This window comes from Rattus rattus, chromosome 3 (assembly GCF_011064425.1).
Source record: "Rattus rattus isolate New Zealand chromosome 3, Rrattus_CSIRO_v1, whole genome shotgun sequence".
Lineage (NCBI taxonomy): Eukaryota > Metazoa > Chordata > Mammalia > Rodentia > Muridae > Rattus > Rattus rattus.
In genome coordinates, this window is record NC_046156.1 from 63,966,496 (window position 1) to 63,973,731 (window position 7,236).

The window sequence follows — 7,236 nt, forward strand, 5'->3', positions numbered from 1 at the left end:
ATGTGGGGGTGGCTTTGCAGTCTCCTTTGTTCATGCTACACCCAGAGTGGCACACAGTCCCCTTCTGCTGCCTGTGGATCGAGATGTAGAACTCTCAGTTCTTCCAGCACCAGGCCTGCCTGGATGTTGCCATGCTTCCTTCCATGATGATAAAGGACCAAACCTCTGAAACTGTCAGCCAGCCCCTAGTTAAATGTTTTCCTTTGCAAGAGTCGCCTTGGTCATGGTGTCTCTTCACAGCAATAAACCCCATTGAGACATATGCCAAAAGAACCTGGAAACACCCTATCCAGACGGCAATCATTGGAAACTGGCTGTCTTCAACTCCCTGGGTAGCAGAGGGTGGCCTTGAACCTCACATCTTCCTTCCTCCCTCCTGGGAGTACAATAGCAGGCATGCACTGACACACCCAGTGTATGGGGTGCTGGAATTTGGGGCTCCATGCATGCCCTAAGCACACCACATCCACAGTCCTTACAGTGTCAGTTTGGTGTGGAATTTTTTGTGAATCTGGTTTTGCTTCTTTCTCTCTCTGTTTGTCTGTTTCCCCACCTTCCCTTGTAGTCCAGGCTGGCCTTGAACTTCACATCTTCCTTCCTCCATCCCAAAGTGCTGGAATTAGACGGGCAACGCTGCATCTAGCTTCTTTTTTACATCCTGACATTTTTATTGTGGTAGCGTGTTTGTCGGCACTGTCCTTGTAAGTCCTGAAGCTACAGTGAAGGTCTGATCTTTTAGAAAAAACGCATATCCACCCGAAGAAAATGAAAGTAGATCTGTTCCTTCTTACTCTACACACACACACACACACACACACACACACACACACACACACACACACACACACACACACCACACACACACACACACACACATACACACACACCACACACACACACACACACACACACACACACACACACACACACACACACACACACACACACACACACACACACACAACTCAAAGCACATCTTAATTTAAAACCTGAAACATCTAACAGCAAACACTTCAGAATAAATGAGTAGGCAAGAACTTTCTGAAGAGAACCCCAGAAGCACAGGAGGTAGCCCAAGAAATGACAAAAGCAGTTACAGAAATTTTTTTCTGGAGATGAGGGGAGGGGGTTCTCTCTGTGTATCCCTGTCTGCGCTGGAACTCTTTCTGTAGACTAGGCTGGCCTTGAACTCAGAGATCTGCCTGCCTCTGCCTCTCAAGTGCTGGGATTAAAAGCATGCACTGCCAGTGCCAGCCCAGCTGCAGCTCCGGGACATTATGGAGTGCACAGCAGAGAAACTGAGCAGAGTGAGTGGACCGCCCACAGGAGGGCAGAGAACCTTTGCTGGCTATGCTTTACACAGGGCTAACACGCAGAATATATAAATAACTGTGAAAACTGAACACCAAACCCAAGATTCTCAATGTGGTAAATGGGTCAATGAACTGAACGGACCTTAAGAGAAGAAGCACAAATGGTCAATAAATATTTTAAAAGATGCTCCACAGCCATAGCCACCAGGAAAATACAAGTGAAAATTAGCCTGACCTTCCATGTCCAAACCTCAGGCAGAGCTGCTCTCATCAATAAACGAATGATAACGAATGCTGGAGGCTATGCGGAGGGGTGTGGGTGCTCGCTGATGATGATGGGGTGCTCACCGATACAGCAGGGTTCTACCATATGATTCAGCTGCACCGCTAGCTCCCTGGACCTGTACCCAAAGGACTCTAAGTCATTCAAGCCACCGAGACACCTGCACACCCATGTTTATCGCTTCTCTGTTGAAACAGCCAGGAGAAAGAACCACCATAGATATCTTTCAACAGGATGGATGGATGGATGGATGGATGGATGGATGGATGGATGGATGGATGGATGTACAGATGGATGGATGGGTGGATGTATGTACAGATGGATGGATGGAAGGAAGGAAGGAAAGAAGGAAGGAAGGATGGAGAAAAAGTAGCACATACACCCCCTGCAGTTTTATTTAGACATAAAGAAAGAATTGATTTTTAGTGCATCAGGATACTTCAAGCTCAAAATCACTTTGTTGGGTGTGGTGGTACATGCCTGTAATCCCAGCACCTAAGAGACTGAGGCAGGAGGAAAAGGACTTTGAGGCTAGCTGCAAGTTCTAGACTAGTCTGAGCCACAGAGGAAGGGAAGCCTCGTCTCAAATGCTAAAACAAAACCAAAAATTTAACCAACCAAATCAAAGCTCAAGGCTACTCTACGTTCTTGACTTTAGTTTTTTGGACCACATAGCAGGTGGGAGTCTCAGCTCCGGTGCCTTGAGAGGCCGACTTGACAGGTGGGGGCTGTTTCAAGAAGTTTTATCCCATTTTTCAAAGCTAGGTTCCTCTTTCATGAGACAGGCTTTTCTCTCTAGTTCATTCTTTCACCAAGCCCAGGGCAGGGGTCAAGGCTAATGGATGGCTGAATAGCCACTTCTGCAGCTGAAAGGGGCTAAGCCTGGCTTCAGTGTTGGTCTGACAGGGAAGCTTAGAAAGCCACAGGGTTCACCCGCTAGGTCTGTACTTTCCCCCTTTAAATTGTGTGTGTGTGTGTGTGTGTGTGTGTGTGTGTGGTGTTTGCATTTGTGTCTGTGGGTATTTGTGTGTGTATTTGTGTTTGTGCATATTATGTTAGTGTGTGTGTTTGCTTATGTTGTGTGTTTGTGTCTGTGTGTTTTGTGTTTACTTGTGTGTATGGGTATTTGTATGGTGTGTGTGTGTGTGTGTGTGTGTGTGTGTGTGTGTGTGTGTGTGGTGTTTGGGGGGTATTGCTGTACGTGTGTGGAGGTTCGAGGACAGCCTTGGTCTTTGCCTGGCACCTTGCTTGAGTCAGGGTCTCGTTGTTATTAAGTCCTGTGTACACCAGCCTAGCTGACCTGAAAACTTCCTACAACTTTCCTGTCTCCACCTCCCACTTCCTCACAGGAGCACTGAGACTGCAAATACACACTGTGTGGGGACCTGAGGTTGGCTCATGACACCCCGAGACCAATTTCTTAGCACAAAGAGATTTGTTTGCTGCAGAAGGACAGAAGCAGGAATAAGAGACAAAGACAGGAGATGGAGGACTAAGGAGAAGGGGAGGGAACTGGGGAGAGGGGAAAGGATACTTGTCCAGCAGGGATGGGCTGAGGACAAAGGACTGTCCCTGGATAGAGAAAGAATAGACAGGACGCATAGGAAAATGGTGGTTTGTAAAATTACAAAGGGAAAGCCAGTGTTAGGATGAGGAGTTTAATTTTGATTGGACAGATTAATTGGATGAGCCAAATGGGGATTTTCGTTGCTGGACTTGGTAGTCAGCCTCAGGAGGAGGAAGTGGCCAGATAAGGGGATGGACCTTGGTGACTAGTTTTAGGAATGTAATCTAACGGTTTCTAACAAGGCAAAGGGAAGAGGGGAAGGGCAAGGACTACCAGAGCCATGTTTTCGAGCTGGCTAGAGTTCCTAACCACTGCAGTGTCCAATTTTTCCATGGGTTCTGGGAATTTGAACTAAGATCCTCACACTTGCCCAACCAGTGCTCTTCCCACACTCATCTCCCCACACTCTGAATTTGTGGCTTTGGTTTATTTTTGGCCTTGAAGAAATGTCCTTTCTTTCCTGGCAGGTCAACTATTATTCAGTAATTAAAGAAATTTCTTAGTGTTAGTTTTTTTTTTTTATGTTTTGCTATTTTTTATTGATAATTTATGTGGCTTGTTGCCAGAACGAAGCCCCATTCATTCTTTGACCCCGGCCAGTTTCTACCTCTAAGGCGGCAGTAGCCAGAGCTTGCTCCGTGGCTTCCACTGCAGTGGGTCACTCAGCCTGCTGTACTCTGCACGCCTTACCCGGGCCCTTCCCCGAAACAGTCAAATAGAAGACTCACGCCGAGCCTCACCTGCAACCCCAGCTAGGGAGGCACAAGAATGAGGCTCCTGTCTCCTACACGAGGAAGCCCGAGGGCTTGAGACCAAAACCTGTTTGATTTAGAACCCGTGCTTCTAAAATTTCCCCCTGGGTGGCAAAAGAAGCAACGATTTAAAAATAATCTCGGCATATGTGGAATTTCCAACTAAAACATGTATTGTTTTTATACAGGAGAAATGGCCATTAATGTAATTTTCCTCTTTGCAGAAGACATTTGACATACTTAGAGTTCTGTGAACTTAGAAAAGGTTCGTCCCAACCCAAGTGTCGTTCCCGGCTTTGGAAGGCAAGCCTTGTTCAGTGAATACTTAGACGATCAGAGATGAGGTGAGGAAACCTTCCCCCTGCCCACACAACTAGGGAGACTGGCTATTCTGAGAACCTGCCCTGTCATTTGTTCCAGTGGATAAAACACTAGTTGTACAAACATAAACATGATTGTTACATGTCCGCTTGTCTTTGGCTTGGTTCTTGTCCTCCCCTAATTTGTCCTACCCTGACAATTATACCCAATCTTTTTCTGATGCAGGGTCCCATGTTGACTGGGTTGGCCTTGAACTTGGTACATATCAGACGTTGGTCTTGAACTGCCTCCGTATCCCCAGTGCTGGGGTTACAGGTGTGTGCACCACACACCCCACTTCACATTTAGTTTGTGGGCTGACAAGAGACCAAGAAGCATTGAGAACAGATGTCTAAAATGGTGAGCAAACCAAAAGGAGCAGCATGGTGCTGCCGAGGGCGGGGTGGCTCCTGGGTGGCAGCTCCACGATCTTCCTTCAACAAGTTCCTAAAGCATGCAAGCATCAGCTTCTACATTTATAAAACTACGCCAATAGTATCTCCTTGCTCACTTCATAGAACATTGAATGACCAAAGGAAACCGAGGCAGGTTAGAAAGACAGGAAAATTATGGGGGCATAGTGTTATCACTGATCGGTGTCTGGGCCAAGTGTTTTCAGATCCTTAGCATCTTATTCAAGAATGAAATAAAGGCTCACGTAGATGTAAGAGCAGCAAGGCGGCTTCAGTCAAAGCAAAGCGATAGCGCTGATCACAAAGAAAAGAGCTGTCAGGGGAGACTGTGGGCCACATGAGTGGGAACGAGCCTGGGCTTCTTTTATGTGGTCTGAAGGAAGAGGGGGCTAGTTACTAAGGGGCGTACTGTGGGCAGTTCACGGTTTTGATTGACAGGTTTAAGTTACAAAGCCTTTTCTCTACTGCGCATGCTCCTTCCCATAATGCATCTGACTTTAATCATACGTACTCTCAAATTACATGGTTATAAGAAGGCAATCGTGGGTTTCTTTCTTTTTTTTTTTTTTTTTTTTTTTTTTTGGTTCTTTTTTTTTTCGAACAACAGGGCCTTGCGCCCTAGAAGAAACTGAGCTAAATCTCCCGGTTTCTTTTAACTTTTCTTTTTTTTCTTTTTTTTTTTTTTTTTTTTTTTTTTTTTTTTTTTTTTTTTTGCAGGTCCTATAAACTATCTGAGGCTAGATCAACTCCCCTTCCCTTGGACCTGTGTATAACGAGTGTGATTGAGTGAAAGCTATCCACGCTTGATAGTTGTTAGGAGAGGAGAAAATTACTCCATTGTTTGGAGTATGGGAAGGGTGCGGCTCAATGTAGGTGGAGTTCTACTCTGCTCACGGGTTGCTAGGGTTATTATTTGGAGAGGGGTCTGTGTTCATAGTATGTGCAGGTGAGACGCTTGAGGTGCCAGATGGTTTATTAGAAAAGGAGTTTGCACACAGCCCAGACTCAGTAGAGTCACAGGCTGCTAAAATATCCCCTATGTTTTCCTGCTCCGATAATAAAGGACAGAAGTCTGGAATCTGCCTGGGAATCAAATATTTTCTATCTCTGGATCTAAACAGTGCACTATCTGGCTTTACCAAATGGTAAAGACGGCGGTTACTGAAGGGGACTCTTTAGGATACTAGCGGTAACGCTGGGCAGTATTGCCCTCTCGGACAACGACAAGGCAGATAGGAAAGACTGTAATTGGAGAGTTTAGGGAGAAAGTCTGGGTCCTGGCAACCCTAACCTGTGACGCTCAGCTACCCCTATCCAATGTACTAATTAAAGAGATAGGAGCGAGTGGGCAGCGGGAGAAAGGAGAGGTCTTCAATGTAGCCATATTGGGAAGGGGTGGGAACAAAATAAAGTGGCCCAGTGAGCCTCAACCCAATGTTGGGGCACTGGCATGGGGTTTAGGTTTAAATAGAGGGTCATTAATATGAATAATTAAGCGGTCCTGCCAACATGTGGTGTTTGCTGTTGTCTCAACATCATTATTTACACTCAAGCCTGTACAGTGCTTTTCTAAGCTAATGAGTGTCCTTCCTGCGTCAGAAGGGTGCAAAGGCAGAGCCTTCCCGAAGGTTGCTGCAGACCTCCCAGGCTTGTTTTCCCCTCCTCAGTCAGCCTTGGAAGGTGTGATCGGGGCTCCCCCTGCAGTCAGTCACAACTCTCACGACTTTGGGACTCCAGTGAAGAAAGGTACCCCTACTGGGTTAGTTTGCTGTTCACACGTTTACCTAGTCAACTGCTGCCCTGAATGGTAAGCTTAAAAAAAAAAAATCTCTGGAGCATTTGAGTCAAGGATAAAATGGCTTCTTGCTAATAGCTGTCTTTTAGCCCAACAGCTCTGGGAGGAAAACCAACACTTTAAGATGCCAAGGCTTTAAGATGATGGTAAATCATTATTACCTGTATACAGGAATAAATAAACCTCAGCCCTCTTCAAAGAACATTAGGAAACTTTATTGGGTGACAAAAACAAAAAAGAACAAACAACAACAACAACAACAACAACAAAAACCAAACAAACCAAAAACAAAAAAGAACGAAGAACTAGCAAATCAAAAACAAAAAACTAGACCGAACAAAGGAAAAATGGTCTGTTGACAGATGAGACACTAACTCCCAAGTCAGTTGTCACTCCAGTAAAAGTCCTTCTCCCTCTCTGTGGTGGTTAATCTTGATTTCAACTTGACTAGATCACATTGCATGGCCTGCCTCTGAGTGGGAGGTATCTGAGAGGTCCTCTCCAGCAAGGATGATGAGGAGACCTTCCTCCAGGGTGGGCTGCACCTTTCGATGGTTGTCTCAGACATACAGAGGTCTGAGGAAATGGAGTGTGGCTTGCCTGTCTACCTTCACTTCTTGCAGGTAAGTGCATCTGCTGTTGCTGCTGCTGCTTCATTTACCACCGCAGATGCCAATACCGACGCTGTGGCTGCCAACATCCTTCACCAACAGGCTCAAGAGTTTTCAACCTGAATGGATAAGCAGAGGCTTC